Genomic DNA, 22,098 nt, shown 5'->3' on the forward strand with positions numbered 1-22,098 from the left:
TATATATATATGAATGGATTTAGGGCTTGTATTTCATTCTTGCCCCAATCTAAGAACAATTAGTTCTTATGACATGGCCCTGCTTAATATATACCCTCATGAAGAGAGCTCTGAAAATATGGGTGCTACAGAAAAATATGCTGAAGAAACTAGATGGTGCCTGGCTATCAGATAGAATGCCATCTGGAGTCTTAAAGACTTGTCTTCACAAAGTGGGTGCATAAGCAAGTGTGATGAAGAAAACTGATGGTTCCAGGCTATCAGAAGATACAGCGTCTGGGGTCTTAAAATCTTGAAGATAAACAAGTGGCCATCTAGCTGAGAAGCAACAAAGCCTACATGCAAGAAGCACACCAGTCTGTATGATCATGAGGTGTCAATGGGATCAGGTATCAGGCATTAAAGAACAAAATCATATCATTGTGAATGAGAGGGAGTGTGGAGTAGAGAACCAAAGCCCATCTGTAGGCAACTGGACATCCCCTACAGAAGGATCACGGGAAGGAGACAACCCAGTCAGGGTGCAGTATGGCATGGATGAAACACACAGCTTTTCTCTAGTTCTTTGTTGCTTCCTCACCCCCACTATTATGACCTCAATTCTACCTTACAAATCAGATTAGACAAGACCATGCACACTGTTATAGATATGAGCTCGAAACACAGAAAATCCAGGATAGATAAACTGCTCAGGGCCATCAATGAGAGTAGAGATACCAGGAGGATTAGGGAAGGGTGAGGGGAAGAAGGGGGAATTTATCACAAGGATTGACATGACCCCAGGGGAGATGAACAACAGAAAAGTGGGTGAAGGGCAATGGAAGATGATGTAAGATATGAAAATATTAATCTATATCCTATCAGGAGTTTATGAGGGAGGGTGGGTGGAGAGGGGAGGAAGAAATGGGGAGCTGATATTAGGGGCTCAAGTGGGAAGAAAATGCTTTGAAAATGATTGCAGCATATGTGCAAATGTGCTCGACACACTGGATGAATGTATGGATTGTGATAAGAGATGTAAGAGCCCCCCATAAAAGTATTTAATACAAAAAGACTTGTCTTCAACCACCCTACTGAGTTATCAAGTAAGTTCACATGGAAGAGCACACCAGCCCGTGTGACCCAAGTCTTGTGAGTATTGTAAATATTGTAATCCAAACACCAAAGTAGGAATGGTATCAGAGCTTAAGTTGTGAGATTCTGGTTTGTAGAGGGCTATGGATGACAGTGGATGCCCAATATCCATTTGCAGGATCTATACATTGCTTAAACCTCGGTGCTGGTGACTTCCCTGTGAACATAGTAGAGTGATGGGGATGGTCTGGTCATCAGGCAGAAGAGTACTGTAGAGACAATTATAGTACATTAAAATGTGGCATCTGATTTGATCCCTCTTTGACACATGTAAAAGTTCTGGCAGGTTGATTTTTAAAAATTTTTTTAAGTTAAGGTAAAATATATGTGGATGCAGCTTCCGGTCACTCCCCTTTTAAGATTGACCAGGCATGTGACTGACCTCGCTGTCCTAAAGAGTACTCTGAAAAGTGGACTATGACGCATATAACTAGGTCAAAACACCTTATCATTGGATCTCCTTTTGGGTTAAGTTTAACGTTGTTCTAGTTTTTAATATCTGTTTTCTTCCCAACTGGGGTTTTTCCTCTATTTTATTTTGCTATTGTTATCAGCTTTATTGGGTTTTTATTTTGCATTTTCCTATGTTTCTTGGGACATGAAAGGCAGGATGGGTCAATCTAAAGAGACAGTAATTGCATTAATAGCTCCTCGGGGGTATGGCAGGAGAGGTTGGGATGAAATAGGGAGCCAAAAACAAGGAGTAAAAGAAAAAAAAGAAAATGTTCTAAACTGTATTGTGCTAATGATTGTACAATACTTTTTTATATGATTGATTTAATTGTTTGCTATTTGGATTATATCCCAATAAAACTGTTTATATAAAGAATAAAGAAAAAAATATGACAGAAAATTGAAATATTCGTATTATTTGAAGAACAAAATTTTATGTATTAGCTCATGTGATACACAACTTACTTAAAATGGATTATAAACCTATTTTGAAAAGTTAACATTATAAAACACCTTGAAGAAAGCATAGGAAAAACTGTCATTACCTCAATGTAGGCAACGGTTTCTTAAATAGGCCATGAAAAGCACATTGAAAGAAAAATTCAACTTCTTCCAAATTCCAAGTTTCTGTTGTTTGAGAAACACATTAAGAAAATGAAAATGTAATCCATAAAATATAAAGCTATGTTATATTATTCAGAAAAATGACTTTTATCTAGAATACATAGTGAACTCTTCCAAATTATTAATAAGACAAACAGCACAATTAAGCAACTATGCAAGATATTTAAATACTTCACAAATGAAGGTATAAAAATTCACACAGAGACTCTCAACATCATTAGTCATGAAGGAATGACTAATTCAAACAAGTCTTATGAATTGCTGGTGAGAAAATAAAATGGTATAACCACTTTGGAAAAACATTTGGAGATTTCTTATAAAGTTAACATTAATTTTATGGGAGTCTCAGACATTCCAAGCCTAGTTTTTTTTGAAAAACGATAAATAATTTTATTGCAGGCTCTTATACCTTTTATAACAGTGCATACATCAATTGTATCAAATTCATTTGTACATATGTTGCCAACATCGTTTTCAAAACATTTTCTTTCTGCTTGAGTCCTAGGTATCAGCTCCTTTTTTATATCATATTATTAGGGGCTTATACAACTCTTATCACAATCCATACATACATCAATTGTGTAAAGCACATCTGTACATTCATTGCCCTCATCATTCTCAAAACATTTGCTCTCCACCTAAGCCCCTGGCATCAGCTTCTCATTTTTCCCCTCCCTCCCCACTCCCCACTCCCTCACAAACCCTTGATAATTTATAAATTATTATTTTGTCATATCTTGCCCTGTCCGACATCTCCCCTCATGCACTTTTCTGTTTTCTGTCCCCCAGGGAGGAGGTTATATGTAGATCCGTGTAATTGGTTTCTCTTTTCCAACTTACCCTCCCCCCAACCCTCCCAGTGTCACCACTCACACCACTGGTCCTGAAGGGATCATCCGCCCTGGATTCCCTGTGTTTCCAGTTCCTATCTGTACCAGTGTACATCCACTGGTCTAGACAGATTTGTAAGGTAGAATTGGGATCATGATAGTGGGGGGTAAGGGGGGGGGACGAAGCATTTAGGAACTAGAGGAAAGTTGTATGTTTCATCATTGCTATATTCACACCCTGACTGGCTCGTCACTTCCCCAAAACCCTTCTGTAAGGGGATGTCCAATGGTCTACAAATGGGCTTTGAATCTCTACTCCGCACTACCCCTCATTCACAATGATATGATTTTTTATTCTGATGATGCCTGATACCCAGGCCTAGTTTTTCTACAAATCATTTTATTGGAGACTCCCACAACTCTTATCACAATCCATACCATCCATCCATTGTGTCAAGTACATTTGTACATTTGTTGCCATCATCATTCTCAAAACATTTTCTTTTTACTTAAGTGCTTGGTATCAACTCCCCATTTTCCCCCTCCCTCCCCATACCTCCTCCCTCACGAACCCTTGATAATTTATAAATTATTATTTTGTCATGTCTTACACTGTCTAACATCTCCCTTTACCCACTTTTCTGTTGTCCATCCCCCAGGGAGGGGGTTATATGTAGATCTTTGTGATCAGTTCCCCATTTCTACTCCATCTTCCCCTTCTGCTTCTGGTATCTCTACTCTCGTTATTGCTCCTGAGGGGTTTATCTGTCCTGGATTCCCTGTGTTTCTTGTCTGTACATGTGTACATGCTCTGGTATAGCTGGCTTTGTAAGGTAGAATAGGGATCATGATTGTGGGGGGGAGGAAGCAATAAAGAACTAGAGTAAAGTTGTATGTTCCATCGCTGCTATACTGCACCCTGACTGGCTCATATCCTCACTGTGACCCTTCTGTAAGGGGATGTTCAATTGCCTACAGATGGGCCTTGGGTCTCCACTCCACACCCCCCCCCCCTTATTCGCAATAATATGATGATTTTTTTTTTGGTCTTTGATGGCATATACCTGATCCCATCAACACCTCGTGGTCACACAGGCTGGTGTACTTCTTCCATGTGGGCTTTGTTGCTTCTCAGCTAGATGGCCGCTTGTTTACCTTCAAGCCTTTAAGACCCCAGACACTATATCTTTTGATAGCCAGACACCATGAGCATTCTTCAACACATTTGCTTATGCACCCACTTTGTCTTCAGCGACCTTGTCGGGAAGGTGAGCATCATGGAATGCCAGTTTAATAGAACAAAGTATTCTTACATTGAGGGAGTATTTGAGTAGAGGCCCAATGTCCATCTGCTATCTTAATACTAAACCTATAAATACATGCACATAGATTTATTTCCCCATTGTCATATAAAAATATATTTTCATATGTACATGCATGTATTTAGACCTCTATAAATGCCCTTTGCCTCCTAGTTCTTTCCTCTATTTCCTTTGCCTTTCCTCTTGTCTCATTACCATGTTCAGCCTTCATTTGGGTTTCAGTAATTCCTCTAGGTTATATTGCCCTTGATCCATCCCTCCCAGGCCTCCTACAACCTCCTTGCCATCGATTTTGGATCACTTGCTGTTCCCATGTCACTGGGCTTGTTAAAACCCACTTCCTTTCCCCTGCATCCCCTTCTCCCATGTCCCCTCAGAACCATTGGTCCTGTTTTTTTTCCCTTCCATATTGGTTATCCCACATATCTTATCTAGATAGACCTGCAGAGATAATAATATGTACAAAAAACATGACAGAGCAAAACAAAGCAACAAAAGAAAATAAAACAAAAAAAAAAAGAGAGAAAAGCCTGTAAATAGTTCATGGTCTGTTTGTCAATCTTTAGGAGTATTTTCCAGTCTAGTCTGGTGGGGTGCCATGCCCTGGCCCCAAAGTCTATTTTTGGTATTCCCTTTGGACTTCCTTGCTCTGCTCCCCTTGCTGTTCTGTTTCACCCCTTTAGTGTTTTGCCTTGGCGTGGTAGGGTCAGATAGGGCTCAGTTCCCACACTGTGTCTCCTGTGTTGTCCCCTGTAGGCCTATGGATCAGTGAGGGATATCATGTCTCATATTGGGCCTGGCCAGTTGGTCCTCTCTGTGCATTGACTGCTCTGAGCAGGGTTATCATCCTCAAGTCTTGGTGGGCCAGGATGTGCTCCACTCTCTCTTCCTTTCCCTTGTTTTGCTCCCATGTGTTCTGATGAGTCATGTCCCTCTCACTGAACTGCTGCATCAGTGCTATCCTCTGAAGTGAATTCTTCAGGGGGGAGGGGGTGGCACTGTCCACATAGTTGGGATTGGGGCCCACACCTCAGACCTCTCTATTGGTTTCCTCTAAACTTAGTTTTTTTTAATTATTTTATCGGGGGCACATACAATTCTCATCACATCCATACATACATCCATTGTGTCAAGAACATTTGTTGCAATCATCAATCTCAAAACATTTGCTTCTACTTGAGCCCTTAAAACCTGCTGCTCATTTTCCCCCTCCCTCCCTCCCCACTCCCCCCTCCCTCATGAAGCCTTCATCATTCATATATTATTATTATTTTGTCATATATTACACTGTCTGATGTCTCCCCCCTGCCCTCTTCTCTGCTGTCCTTCCCCCAGGTAGGAGGCTATACGTAGATTCCTGTCCAAGCCTAGTTTTTAACCCAAGATAAATTTATCCACTTCAAGGTATATGATCCTTGTAGGAATAACTGATTCCAGGTTGTGTAGAGGAAATGAGAACCTCCTGGTGGGTAGTAAAACATGGAAGCTACCAAAGACTACAAAGATCATATCGAGTAACAACATGAATAGAGATGACAATGGATAAAATTCACAAAATGTCTAAAAAATCATGAGTTTGTGATAATCTTTTTTTAAAATATTGGTCACCAGTGATTAGAAGGAAGAGATAATGGGGAAGTGAATGCTTTAAAGATGTGGACTTCCTTTTTGGGTGATGAAATTGTTTCAAACTAGCTGAAAGTGATGAGTTCACATGATTATAAATGTGCTAAATGATGATGCTGGAGCCCCGGGTGGGTAGTGGTTATGTGTTGGACTGCTATCTACATGATTGGTAGTTCAAACCAGCAGCAATCCTGTGGGAGTATGACTGGGCTTTCTACTCCACTAAACAGTTAAAATCTCAGATACCAACAGGGGATCACTATAAGTCAGCATTAACTCAAAAGCAGTGAGAAATGACAACAAACTATGCCATTTAAAATGGCTGCCTTTTGTCTGGGGTCTTAAAGGCTTGAAGGTAAACAAACGACCATCTAGCTCACAAGCAACAAAGCCCACATGGAAGAAACACACCTGCCTATGTGATCACGAGGTTTTGAAGGGATCAGGTATCAAGCACCAAGGAACAAAAAATCATATTATCACGAATGAGGGGCAGTGTGGGTTGGGGACCTAAGGCCCATCTGTAGGCAAGTGGACATCTCTTTGCAGAAAGGTCACAGGGAGAAGAGCCAGTCAGGGTGCGATGTAGCATCAATGGAACACACAACTTTCCTGTAGTTCTTAAATGCTTCCTCCCCCCACTATCATGATCCCAATTCTAGCTTACAAACCTGGTTAGACCAGAGGATGTACACTGGTGCAGCTAGAAACTGGAAACACAACGAATCCAGGACAGATAAACCCCTCAGGACAAATGGTGAGAGTGGCAATACCGGGAAGGTGGAAGGAAGGTGGGGTAGAAAGGGGGAATGGTTTACAAGGATCTTACAAGGATCTACATGCAATCTCCTCGGGGGTGGACAACATAAAAGTGGGTGAAAGGAGAAGTCGGGCAGTATAAGATGTGATCAAATAATAATTTATAAATTATCAAGGGTTTGTGAAGTAAGGGGGAATGGAGAGGGAGGGAAAAATAATGAGGAGCGGATACCAAGGGCTCAAGTGGAAAGCAAATGTTTTGAGAATGATGATGGCAACACATGTACAAATGTGTTTGACACAATGGATGACGGTATGGATTGTGATAAGAGTTGTAGGAGCCCCCAATAAAATGATTTGAATAAAAATACATGAGATGGCTACCTTTCAAAACAGTTTTATTGAGCTGTAATCAACATATCATACAATTTAGTAGTTCAATCTTATAAGAAAGGTTGTACAATTATCACCTCAATCAACTTTGGAACATCTTCCTTCTTGTACTCACTGGTGTTGATTTCCCATTTCCCCACTAACCCCTTTCATGACCCCAGGTAATTATTAGTTCAGTTACTGTCTTCCTAAATCTTGGCTTCCCAGTACAGAAAAACATGTGGAACAAGAACAGAAAAAATGAAAGACCAAAGAAGCCAACCCATAAGCAATCATCATATAAAACAGTGAAAGATCTCAATCTAAGGAGAAGCAAACAATATTAAATTTTTAGGATAAATTGAAAATGGATGCAAAGGGAAATGTAATGGCAACATGCTACGTTCTGGTGTAAGTACAATAGCTAAGAACCTTTTTACAATGTTCTCTGATATTGGGGCTCTCTACATTCCTAGTCTGTGGGTAGGGAATTAATCACCATGGACTCAATCCATACAGGGGTCATGCAAATGGATTTTGGGCTTCCACTCTTATTCATAGCATTCTGAAATCTGTGTATTTAGAATTTAGACACTGGTACCATGCCTTCCTCCAGATTTGTATCTTATTGTTCAAAATCCTTGAATCACACATGATGGTAGGTTCCTTCTGTGTAGACTTCGCTAACTCCTCAATTAAATGGTTTCTTGTTTGAGACAAGACTTTAAGATCCCAGACACTATTTTTCCTCATAGCCAGGCACCATCTGATTGCTTCAACACATTTTGCTATATCACCCAATTTTTCAGTCATCTCCTGAGGGCAGGAACCATGCCAGGGGGCAGGGCTATGCCACAGAACCAATTATTCCTATCTTAAGGCTACAATCAAACACGAGCTCAAAATCCATCCATATATGGTTTCTATATGTCCCTGGTTCACTTTTGTACACATCTATATAATTTCTTGTATCCATTATAAATCATTCCATGGGACTTAAGGTAATTGTGTGGATGGTAACATTATGACAGTCAACGGTAAAACACAATTGAGCAAGGACTTTATAGATGTGTTGGACATCTTATCCACCACTTACCTGTCAATTTGTCAAACTGTGTTAGTGTGTTACTTTGATGTTGGAAACTATGTCACTAGTACTTCACATATCAGCAGGATCACCCAAAGGAAACAGGTTTCATCGGAGTTTCCAGGCTAAGAACAGACAACAAGGAATTGGCTGCACACTTCAGAGGAAGTAGCCACTGAAAACTTTCGGCATAGCTTCAAAACATTTTCAGAATATGGAAAGCCTAACAAATAGAAGCCCAACCTTGTCTTGGATAGTGCAGGAGGATGGGCCCTGTGGTCAGAAGGCACTCAAAATGTTACTGAGGAGCAGCTGCTTTCTTTGGGGAGTGGAGTCTTGGGGATCTTCTGATGGGGCATGAATCAAGGTAAGGAAAAACAGGTTCAAAAATCTGCTAAAGAGCAGAACTTGGAATGTGTGGAGTGTGACTCTAGGAAAATTGAAAATGGTCAAAAATGAAATGACACGCATAAAATACTAGGCATTAGTGCACTGAAATGGACTGGTGTCGATCATGTTGAATCAGACAATTTACTGTGTTGAGAACGATACAATCAATAGGAATGGCATTGCATTCATTGTTTTAAAAAAAAGGTATTTTAAATCCACCATGAGGTAAAATGCTGTTTGTGATAGGATTATATCTGTCTGCTTTCAAGGAAATCCAATCAATGCAACTATTATTCAAATATATGTAACAACCACAGGAGCTAGTGATAAAGATATTGAAGAATTCTCCCAATGTCTTCAGTTGGAAATGGGTCAACCTTGCAATCAAGATGCATTGATAGCAAAAATTGCAAACAAAGACCAAGGAACAGTAGTTAGAAACAATGGTCTTGGTGACAGCAACGAAGCTGGAGCTAGCATGATAGAATTTTGCAAGACTAGTGGCTTGTTGATAGCCAAGACATTTTTTTCAACAACATAAATACCTTGAGGGGACTGGGACTCAGGATCAATTTCCAAAACTTGATTGCCTTACTGTCGTCCCCTTTACAGAAAAAAGAAATCTACTCCACACCTTCCTGGTGATTAAATCAAGATAAAGTGTAGGTATCTGCTTTTTTTGTTTTTGACATTTTGTTACATTTTCATTTTTAAGCTATACAAAATCTCACTAACAATATTACTTAAAATGAGCATACTACAAAATAGAAATTGTTAGAATAAAAACACATCCTCATGGAGAACACGTTTGGCAGAAAATCCAATATGATTACAACAAAGTGTTTCTTTAGGCTTATGATCTACAACATCTTCATATTTTATCATTTGAAGCAAGAGAACAAATACAGAGAATTCTCCCTAAGTGACACGCTAACCCTACCCCAACTGATTCTATACAGAGCTGAATGCTGATACAATTGAAATAGATTTAACTTCCATATCTCTTCTTGCACGTTGATGTTGTTATCTGTCATCTGGTTGGCTCTCATTTCATGACAACCTTATATATAATGGAATGAAATGTTGACTGGTCCTATGCCAATTTCATCATAGTTGGTGCGTGTGAGTTCATGCTAGTGACTATTGGGTCAGTCCATCTTCCTGATGGCCTCCCTCAATTTTGCTGACCCCTGGCTTTACCCAACGTGGTGTCCTTTTCTAACTGCTGGTGTGTCCTGGAAACATGTCCAAAGTACCCAAGATAAGCCCCACCATTCTTTCTTCCAAGGTGCATTCTTGTTATATTTTTAAAAGATGAATGTGTGCATTCCTTCAGCAGGATACATTCTGTATTTAATATTCTTCACCAGGAGCACAATTCCTATTCTTAGTTTGTCTTCCCTTTTCACAGCTCAGCTGTCATGTGCACACCAGATGATTGGAAGCATGATGACTTGGGTTAGGCACAAGCTAGGCTGCACATAATCCTTTTAAGAGGTCTTATGCAGCAGATTTTTTCAAAGTAGTACACTGTTTAATTGCTTTTGCATGCACCCCATCCAGGGGGCAATATTGCCCATTTTGGAAAATACTGGGTGAGGGGAGCACCAAATGCATTTGGCTTCTCACAGTCCACCTTGTCTAAGTTTCTACATCCTACTTTGGTGAGCAGGAATTGGGGTCTTATACATTTGTGAGCACTCATATAAGGTACAACTCTGGGCCTCTTCCTATGCAGAGCAAAGAAGAATGAAGAAAAGCAAAGACACATTGATGTGCACACTAGTCTCCATGACCCCGAGACCATAAGAACTAGATGGTGAATTAATTCAGGAGGGGGGAACTAGCACTAGAATTGATTGTAATGGTGTATAAGCAATTCTTTTTAAAAGCAACTTAGCTATGGAAGTGTATTATATGTACATTTTATAGCAAACCAAATTTGTGGTGTGATACCTGGCTACTGCTACTAAGGGCTTTGAAAAGGATTATCTTAGAATGTCCTATTGGGAGAAAAATATGGAGCAAAACTCACAATCATAAAAGACACTTGACTTATTGGTAGGAGAGAGATTGGTAGAACCTATGAGACTATGGCTCTTAGTCACCTTTCGTGTCTGGAAATGAACTCGCCCCTGTTCATTTTTTTTACTTAGTTTTCAGGCAAACAATAGGCAAGTCTATAAGGAGAACAATAACACTAGCTAAGTATGTACATCTTAAAATCCTCAACCATTGGAGAACAAGGGGGCAGCATTGACCCAAGGACAGAGGTCAGAAGGGTTAGGAAAGGAAGAGGAGTGGAAGGCAGGAAACAGGGTGAAGGTATGATAAGAGGATTACAATGAATAATATGAAGCGAAATATATATGAATTAAAGTGGATGATCTGCTCATTAAATCTTCATCCAATTCAAAATAAATTAATATATAAAAATAAAGGATGCCCAGTTAAATGTGAATTTGAAATAATGAATTTGTTTTTAGTGTAAGTACATTATGTGTCATATTTGGGACAGTCTACACCAAAAAATACATATTCACTGATATTTCAAATTTAACTGTAAATCTTATATTTTATCTGGCAAACAGGATCAGAAGGTATAGTTAGAAAGATGGGGGATGGGCGGAAGGTGTAGACAACGACCAGGACTCATTTACCAACTGTAGATATTTCACTTATAGCTATGACCCTGATTTAGTTGAAAGCTTTGAGTATTACATGTGAAAACAATTCTAAGTAACCACATGAAACTAGCTTTGTTCCCTAAAGAGGTAGGGCTAGAGCAATGGAAGACGACAATGAAGGTAATTTACGATTTTATTCCCTGAGTTCTATTAGCTACACTTACTGCTTACATTCATATATGCACATTAATTACATCTGGAAATCTATCAAACAATTAACAGTACTGATTACTGGCACCACAGTGAATTTTTACTTTCAATTTTATTGGGTTTGAAATATTATAGGTATGAACTGCTTTGTAATCAAAATCAATAAAGATGAATAAAAATAATTTAAAACCATTATTCTACTTAATATTTTGTGAACTTTTTTCCATGTTAATACCAGGATTTCCAAAACCAAACCATACTCACTGACATTAAGTCGGATTTCAACTCATAGCAATTTTATGGGACAGAGTAGAACAGCCCCTGTGAGTTTCCAAGGCTCTTTAGAGGGATAGAGCCTCATCTTTCTGATATATTAAATTAGAATCTACATTTTAACAAGATCCCCAGGTGATATTTATACATACCTAGTTGATTCTTATGAATGTATATGATCTGTTAAAATGTTATTTCTGAATCAGTATATCTGGGGTGTAAATGTAAATTCTCAGCAGGGTCTTGAACCAGAATGAACTGATTCAAAACCCTGGTTAATATGCTTCATCAAAGTAGTTTCTATAATGCTATAGTATCTCATTATCTATTGCTGTACAATTTATTCAATTCCCTGGTTTAGGTTGTCTTCAGTCTTTTTAATACAAATAATATTGCAGTAAATCCTTTCAGTTTAATATTTATGCACATCTTTGGTTATTTCCTTAGAACACATTGCTATAAATGGAAGAGCTGAGTCAGAGCTAATTCATGCTGTTAAACCTAGCAAAATTTCCATCAGAAAACCTGCTTATCTCCCTCTCTTTCTACACCAAGTCCACTAAAATAATTAACATGTAGTCTCATTGTTTTTATTGTAGTTTCATTTATTATTAGTGCAAATATGTTTCCCACCTCTAAGTTTTATGGGTCTTCTTTAAAATCATTTTATTGGGGGCTCATACCATTCCTATCACAATCCATGCATACATCAATTGTATAAAGCACATTTGTACATTCATTACCCTCATCATTCTCAAAACATTTGCTCTCCACATAAGCCCCTGGCATCAGCTCCACATTTTCCTCCTCCCTCCCTACACCCCCTCCCTCATAAATACTTGATAATTTATGAATGATTATTTCAGCATATCTTACACTGTCTGATGTCTCGCTTTACCCACTTTTCTGTTGTCCTTCCCCAGGGAGGAGGTTATATGTAGATCCCTGTAATTGGTTCCCCCTTTCTACCCCACCCTCCCTTCACCCTCCCATTCTCACCACTGGCCCTGAAGTTCCCTGGATTCCCTCTGTTTCTAGTTCCTATCTGTATCAGTGTACATCCTCTGGTCTAACCAGATTTATAAGGTAGAATTGGGGTCATGATAGTGGGTGGTGGAGGAAGCATTTAGGAACTAGAGGAAAATTGTATGTTTCATCATTGCTACACTGCACCCTGACTGGCTCGTCTCCTCACCGCGACCCTTCCATAAGGGGATGTGCAGTTGCCTACAGATGGACTTTGGGTCCCCACTCCCCACTCCCCCTCATTCACAATGCTATGAATTTTTGTTCTTTGATTCCTGATACCTGATCCCTTTGACACCTTGTGATCACACAGGCTGGTGTACTTCTTCCATGTGGGCTTTGTTGCTTCTGAACTAGATGGCCACTTATTTACCTTCAAGTATTTAAGACTCTAGATGCTATATCTTTTGATAGGTGGGTTCCATCAGCTTTCTTCACCACATTTATTTATGAATCCGCTTTGTCTTCAGCGATTGTGTAGGGAAGGTGAGCATCATGGAATGCCAGTTTAACAGAACAAAGTATTCTTGCATTGAGGGAGTACTTGAGTGGAGGCTCAATATCAATCTGCCACCTTAATACTAAACCTATAAATATATGCACATAGATATATTTTTCCATCCTCATATATAAATATATTTACATATGTACATGCCTTTATTTAGACCTCTATAAATTTCCTTTCTTCCTAACTCTTTCCTCTATTTCATTTTACTTTCCTCTTGCCCCACTATCATGCTCAGCCTTCATTTGGGTTTCAGGAATTCCTCTTGGTTACATTACCCTGGATTACACCCTACCAGGCCTCCTATACCCTCCTTACCACCGATTTTGATCACTTGTGGTTCCCTTGTTCCTGGGTTTGTTAACACCACTTCCTCTCCCCCCATTTCCCCCTCTCCCATGAATTTTATGGGTATTTATATTTTCATATTAGTCTGATGAATACTTTAACAGATGGATACTTAAATGATGGATGCAAGCATGGTTTTATTGTACCTTATGTTGACTGTGGGTTTCTGGTAGTGTAGTGGTTCTGCATTGGGTTGTGACTTGCAACAGCATCCCATGGAAGAAAGACTGGGCTTTCTACTCCCATAAACAGTTACAGACTCCCACGGGGGTTTGCCATGAATGAACAATGACTCGATGGCAGTGAATATGATTTGGGTTTTTATGTTGATATTTGTCAATTCTGGCACCCCAACACATACATACACACACAAACACACACACACACATTCTGTGTATTACAAAGTCAATAAAGGCTGGCTGATTGAATGAAGGCAATGAATGAATGAATGAATGACTTTAACTCTATGGACCAGTGAACCCCTTTCTCATATATTTTGCTTTTGATAAATTCATGCTTTATTACTCTACTCTCAACAGAATTTACTAAATACTTATGATGTTCCTGGCTCAATAGTAGTTCACCTTTTTTGGGAAGTCCACTTTAAAAATAGTAATGAACATTGCAAATAATGTCAAATAATATGATAAAATTACAGAATTATGACTATCTACCACTTTCAGAGGAACAAGCCTTTCTTGATTGGCAAATAGGCTAGGTACCTCAGAACTTTACCCAAAACCTCTTCTGTCAAACAGCTGGTGACAGATTCCTTCAAGGTGCTACTCCAGTGTAGGCGGGTGAGGGGGCTTCAGAATTTCCTGGAAACAATTCATGATCTCTCTGTTCCATTTCCCACAAACTTTGTGAAGTTCCCTTCTGTGTCTCTGCATCGTAAATATTCTCCTCATGTGCCATAGACATGGATGGAATACAAGGGTGTATAAATGGGCTGGTCATCCTACCTTGTATGTGGTAAATGTTCTCCGTGCTCTAGACAGGAAAACTGGATGGCTTGGGATGCATCAAGGAAGTGGCTGTCACCACTCCTCAGCACTGCCCTGAGCTGTCATTGCCATTGTCATTGCTGCTCCTGGCACCATCGTCATCATACCTCTAATCCTTACTGTTCCTGCTGCCAAGGAGTCAGTCCCCATGTCCTGGTTCTTCTGTCTCCCGTGGCTTCTGCAATACTTCTTGGCTTTCCAGTGTTAAGTAATGACTTTCTGTAGACAATGCGAGGCACTAATAGTGGGCCATTCCTTGTGGCTAGTACCCTAAGCAGGCACCGGATACTTATATTTTGGCTGTTTTGTTTGATGCTAGGTGCGCATGGGTTGCTGTTTCATGATCAAATATGCTTTTTTAGCCGCTACCAGATTGATATCCCTGAAAGTTCCAGAAGTCCAGGTGCCATATCATAACTGTTTTATAGTCTTGCAGGCATCACATGAATGTGAAGTTTCAGGTATGAGGACCTCAATCATTAACGCTGAATGCATCAGTGCCTCTTTGAGGCTAGGTTGATTGACCATTGGCAGAATGTTCTTGGAGAAAGTCATTGTTAACATCACCTAGTTCATATTATTAGAAATTTTCTTATTAAAGTATCTGAACCTGTCAGTCCCATTGAAGGAGGAGAGAGCTTTTCTTCAGCATCCTGCCTGCTCTGGTAGTTCTACGATTTCAGGGAAATCTTAAATCTTCATCACCACAAAATTTTTTTGAAGTCATCATTGTGAGGCCGATGGGGATCCTGCATTTTCAGACCACTACAGGAGTGCTTAAGAGCCATGGGGGGCACAGTTGTTAAGTGTTCAGCAGCTTAGGTAAAGTCAGTGGCTCCATGGGAGAAAGATGTGACAGTCTGCCTCAGTACAACAACAGGCCTGGAAGCCTTATGGGGCCGTACGAATTCCCCACCCCCACCCCCCACCCCAGCCCCAGGGTCTCCAAGAAGAAAGAGAAGAACTGGAACAATATTTGATATAGGCTGAGGCACCAAGGAGGTACTGTAAATGAGAAGTCAAATCGTTTGTATTGCTAGGAGAAAATCTCTGATCCGGGAGGTGTGGGTGCCTTTGCGTTAGCAATTTGGTCAAAGAAAATTCTAGCAGGGTAAATCCTCAATGAAGTGTTGGATTTGTGTTGCCCTTGAATAGCCCTTCCATGTTGTTGAAACACCTCTTTCTTCTGACAATGTACTCAGAGTGTGGGGGTGGGGCAGGGAGCAGTTCAGGGAATGCTGTAGCGGCTGCTGTGGGAAAATCCTCAAGTCTGAAGGGTGGAGAAGGCCAAGGGAGGAGAGGAGGGAGGCAGGGTGTGCTCCTGCCAGAGTACTGCCAGCTCAGGGCAGTGCTTGCGGACAACCACCACCACCACCACCACCATCACCACCACCAACCCAGAAAGAACAGTCTTTTCTTAGAGTATATTCCACCTGCCTTTCACATTAGGCACCATACATCTGGCTCGCTGGTATGTCATTGAAATGGCCGCCTGTGTGCAATGCAGAAAGGCAAATAATGAAGTAGGGTTTTTTGTCTTTTTTTACAGTAGGCCAATAGGACCTACATTTCAGAAGGGCCAGTGTCTGTTTGTGAATAGGAACCTCGGAGGGGAGATACAGCACCTAAGACCAAAGGCCTTAATTTTGTCTCAAATTTTGGCTATACTGTTTCTATAGAGACCAAAGGGAAGCTTTGCCCCCCCCCCCACTCAGCTATTAAAGTTTAGTTCATTGAAAACTATCTTCATGCTGTGAGACCCTTTCAGGGAGGAGAATAGGGTCTGAACTAATCCATGAAAGTTGTCATGCTATGAACTAGTAGTCAAGCTTTTCCCTTTCAATTGAATCTAAAACTATACTGTACTTCACACTTGATTGGTCCTTCAGATGGAAGGATTCAATATCCCTGCTGGAAATCAGCTCGTCTTCTTCACAGAGTGTCGTTGAACGTGGAAAAGAACTTATTTCTGAGGCATAATTACCAGCTCTAACATATGAAAAGTTGTAAGGATATTTAATTTCCTTCTCTTAAATTTTGCTCAAACTCTTTCAAATGCTAACTTGAGATTTCCCCTTTGACAAAGGGTATTTACTATTTATTTATTTATTTATGCGTGGGCTTGCTGTTTGTCAATAGATGTTGGGATCTATACATGCTCACCAGCCTTTCTTTCCTCAGCATGATAGACAGACATACAGCATAAATATATCGAGGACAAAAAATATCTTCTGAATGCAGCCGTCACCGAGCCATTGAATGTCCTGTACCAAAGGTAACGGGTCACTTATTTACCATGAAGACTGGGACGAGAACTCAAGGAATCTGTGTGCTATTTTGCCAATTGTCTGAGGAAAGGACGCTTTTCCTTTTCCACTCAAAGAGTTAGCTTTGTTTGTTTGCACATGTTTTAGATCAATAACTGGTAATAGTAAAGGCAGACAAAAGCTCTAATAACCATGAGCCATCTGCTGTGTGGCTCGACATTTCCCAAGTTAAACACTGCTGTCCAGCGAATGAACACATATAGTGTATATGATTTTTTTAATTGAAAAAAATGCCTTGATCAGTGTACACCAAAAGGGGGCACCAGGGTATTAAAGAAGTTACGGTGCTTTTGGAAGCTAAAAATGAAATTAAGTCAAGTTTGGAGAGGTTTTTTCTGATAATTAATATATACACGATTTTTAAGACTTATTACTCCAAGAGGTCTGTTGGGTGATTTCAAGTAATTAGGCAAGACTATTTTGATATCTGGATAGAATTTTCTGTCGCTATACATTGATTTCTTTGGTGCCTGATGGTGTACATGAGAAAAAAACCACATAAACAAAAAATCCCAAATTTTAATTTTTAAAAGGTAATATATAGAAAATCACAAAAAATAACTGTCTGATTAGATTGCGATTAGTACTCATAGTATTTTTCATTGACACTTTGATTTTCTTTTGAACCCAAAGTTTATCTCTTCTTTGTCCTTGAAAACACTTGGTAAATATCAGAAGATTGTTTTTCACATTTCTGTGTCTACAGGGAAAATTTCAGCATTCTAGATCAGCTTTTATTTTGACAAGGATGCGAAAAGTGGAGGTTTCCAGGCTATGGCAAATAGTAGCTAATTTAGAGATTGGCTGCCACAGCTCCTGAAATTCAGAACGAACACAGAAGAATGGAAAGCATTTTCTGAAAAGATTTTCAAGTCAGACAGTTGGGTCCATGTTGTCATTTCTGTGATTGCAGTAAAGGGAGATTTAGTCGGAAATGCACCAATGAAACCATATTGTTAAGAGGGTTGCATCTATCATCTATCTATCTATCTATCTATCTATCTATCTATCTATCTATCTATCTATCTATCTATCATCTATGTGCATATGCAGGGCTTCCTCTGCTTTAATGTTACTGACAAGGAGTAAAATCCAGCTCCATTTCTAATGTTGTTAGTCATTGAGTAAGTGCTATTTATGTTGTTTTGTCCCTGTGCCCTTTTCTTTCCCCTACATGAAATAAAGGTTGTTTCTAGGTAACCAAATATGAACTGGTTAGTTAGCCAGTAAGTCCTCTGAGAAGTGGCAGTCAGGGGCTGCCGGATGCTGTTTCTTCTGTATGTGGCTACTGTCCCAAAATGGCTGCAATAGAAACGAGATGGGTTGTCTTTTCATGTAACACATCCCCCCCCCTTTTTATTTTTACACATCTGGTCACAGTTTTCTTAAGAAATATAAAATGATAAATTTAGTGGAAATCGTGTTTTATAGTTTAATTTTTACCCAGCCTCAGGTCTTGCCCACTATTTTATGCTTTGTGATGATTTATGGAATCATATATTATGCAGTGCAAGGCAATTTACAAGCTGCTATTACATCCCTGTAACTTTTATGAAATATGTCACTAATTAGTATATTGTTTAACTGGGAGAATTAGATGAAAAAATTAGCGTCTTTCAGGTTTATTTGATACATATGGACTTTATTCAGCTGAAATGATTATTCAGGTATAATAAATTGTTATATGTAGGGCTGCCAGAAAGCTGTAACTTTACTTTTAAATATGTTGGTGCCAATATTTTTAAGGCTTTGTAATTTACTTGAAATAAAAATAGGGCTATTGAATTTCATATATTTCTATTAGCAACAGTGTAGTGATTAGCATGTACTGAAATTCTAGAGACGGGAGGAAAGTTACAGTGTGTTTTGTTGGCTGGGCTCTACCCCAACATGGACGCTACAGGATGTGTAGCTAGCTCGTGAAATCTTTTGAGTGAAGTTAAAAACAAAACAAAATTAAAAACACTGCTGCATCTCACTGAATATTTTTAAGGATTCTTTTAAATTTAGTATTTGTTGATAATAATTCTGCTGTTGCTATTTTGAGCAGTTAACATTCCAAAGTGTCACTGGAAAAGAAGAATCCCAAGGCATTGTAAAAGTTTTACATATCAAATATCTTGAATATATATATATATATATTTATCTTTGTACAGATATTCAATTTCTCTGAATGTTCTTCAAGTCCTGCTGCTTTGACCGAAAGTCAGTAGGACTGACTATGGTGAGTGTTGTCCATTTTTGGAATAGAAGACAACCAGATTAGTCAATGATAGCCAGTGTTTTGCTGTGGCCTCAAATTATGCCTTCAGGAGTCTTCCCTTGAGTTAGCATATTGCTCCATTTTGAAGAAATATTCATATGGTAGTCATTGTGTCAGGTCAACACAGACAAAGTGCTAAGGTCTGGGGCATTTTTAGATGTATTCTTTTCACTTCTCCGACCTAGCATTTATCTAAGATAATGTTTTCTATCAGTAGGTCATAAATAATTTTTCTGTTTGCTTTTTTTACAAAAAATATGAAATGACTAATGCTGAAATGTTTGGTTATGTGCTCACTGATTTGTTGTTGTAGTGTTTTCTTTTTCAATTTTTCCATTGTCATTTGAGTGAAAGCTTGCAGAACAATGCAATTTTCCGTTCAACAATCCATCACACCTTTAGATTTGCAAAATTGATTATGATTCCCACAATGCAGCTGCACTTTTCTCACTCCCTCCCTGTAATTACAATTCTCATTTATCCTTCTTTCTCATGCCTTCCTGCCTTTGGAGATTTATTCCTAGGAAGATGCTGCCCTTTTAAGCTTCTATGGTTTGGTTGTTCTGAGGCGTGTATGCTCCTTTGGCATTTCTGATCATCTTATTTGTAGGTCTACCATTAGGCTTGAAAGTAATGAAGCACAGAGCTTCAGAAGACCATCAGTCTTTATCAGACTAGTAAGCCTGATCTCCTTGAGGATTTTGAATTTTGTTCCATACTTTTCTTCTACTGTATCTATGATTCCCTATTGTGATCCTACTCAGATCTGTCAGCAGGTATAGCCAGGCACTATCTCATTCTGGACTCAGGGTCTTGAAACCTGCAGCTAATGTGTTGGAGGTGTCCTGTGGACTAATTGCGTTCCCGCATCTTTGCTTAACTTTACTCTTCTTTTCTCTGGGAAGGGAGAGGACAGTGGCTACTCAGCAAAATCAAATGTCAAACATTGTCTTTGTGGACTGGGATGGTTTTTGAGACTGGGGCTGAGCTGGCAGGTCCAATGACTCGTCCCCTCAGGATGTTTGGTTATGATAAAATTGTCATATCTCCCCCTTTATGCTTCACTCTATTCACCGATATATTTGCAACACATGTAAACACAAGTGTAGAAATATTCTCTCTCAAATTGCATATATTCATGGGTATAGTCTTATCGACCTTCCCACTCCTACTCAGCTCAGTTGTCTATCAATGTGCCCATCCATATAGATTGTTATTATTAATGTTATTGTAGGATTCTAGGTGTGATAATATTTGCTCCCGTGTCCTTCCCCGTGGCTTCTTTTGCCTTGCTCATTTGGTGCCGACCTCTTCCTCGTTGTGCCTTGCCTTTCGCTTCCCCCACATTCCTATGCAGCTATCCACTAATCCCTGCCTGCCCCTAGTGACCATTCAATAATGCTTCTTTCTGTGTGTAAACTTATTCTTGACGTTTTAGAGTGACTGTTTCACACAGTATTTTTCCTTTGGGGATTAACTAACTTCAGGCTGATCTATGCTAGGGGGCGTTTTGCAGATTCATCATTGTTCCTGGATTGTGTGTACTATTCCACTGTATGTATATATCATAGATTATTTGTCTGTTGATCTGTGCCAGGGAATTTGGTTGAGATTGATGTCCTCTTTCTGCTACTGTGAACACTGCTGTGAAGCACCCAGAGGTGCATGGATCCCTTTTAGGGCTGGGGAACCCTTTTTTTCCTGCGCCAAGGGCCATGTGGAAATTTACAACATCATTTGAGGATCATACTGGTCGAACGTTTAATTAACTCACCACTACTGTGATGGCTGAACTGCATCTCTTTGATGAGGTTGTTGGTATTCGTTGTTATTGAAGATTTCTCGGGTACATGGAGCAAGACACAGTTGTGGCAACACAAGGGTATGTGGCGTGTTTTACAACCAGTGAAGGTGTGTGTCAGGATTGTATGCTCTCACTACATTTATTCAATCAGTATGATGAGCAAATCATCAGAGAAGCCAGATTATATGCAGAAGATGGTATCAGGGTTGGGGAAAAGCTTATTAAGAACCTGTGATGAGCAGATGACACAACCTTGCTGAACATGAGGCAGACATGAAGCACTTGCTGATGAAGAGCAAGTATTGCAGACTTCAGTATGGATTACAACTCACTGCAACAAAAAACAAAATAATCACAAATACAGCAATAGACAACATCTGAATGAATGGAGAAAAAATTGAGTTGCCGAGGGTTTTGTCTTGCTTGTCTCTATAACTAATGCACATGGAAGCTGCAGTCAAGAGAACAAATGTTGTGTGGAACAGGGTACGTCTGCTGCAAAAGACCTCCTTAAAGTACTGAGAAGTGAGGAATCAAGTGCATGGGGAAGTTGGAAGGTGACCGAGGAGGACAGAAGAGGAATGGATGCATTCGCATTACGCTGTTGGAGACGAATATTGAAAGCACTGTGGCCTGCCCAAAGAACAAATGCATTTCTCTGGGAAGAGGTCCTTTCAGAATGCTCCTTAGGAGCGAAGACATCACGATTCCCTCTCACATACTTTAGCCATGTTGTCAGGAGAGCTGAGTACTTGGCCAAAAAGATCAAGTTGGTAAAGTGGAGGGGCAGCACAAACGGAGAAACACACTCTGCAAGATGGATTGCCATGCGCACTGTAACAATGGGCTGATCATAAGGACATTGTGAAGATGGCACAGGGCCAGGTGATGTCTTCTGCTTGACAGCGGGTTGCTATGCGTGGAAATGATTCCACAGCACTTACCAGGAACAGCAGTCTGTAGGTCATCCGTTTACAATCAGTGCAACCCGTGGGTGCAAGCCTGTCTTCTGTTGCTTGTGTACTTTCAGTTATGTTTGATAACGTGTTGCTGCCGGTGTAGTAGGACCCTTTGGTCCCTATTTTCTCTTTGATGATCTTTATGATATTCT

This window comes from Tenrec ecaudatus, chromosome X, assembly GCF_050624435.1.
Source record: "Tenrec ecaudatus isolate mTenEca1 chromosome X, mTenEca1.hap1, whole genome shotgun sequence".
Lineage (NCBI taxonomy): Eukaryota > Metazoa > Chordata > Mammalia > Afrosoricida > Tenrecidae > Tenrec > Tenrec ecaudatus.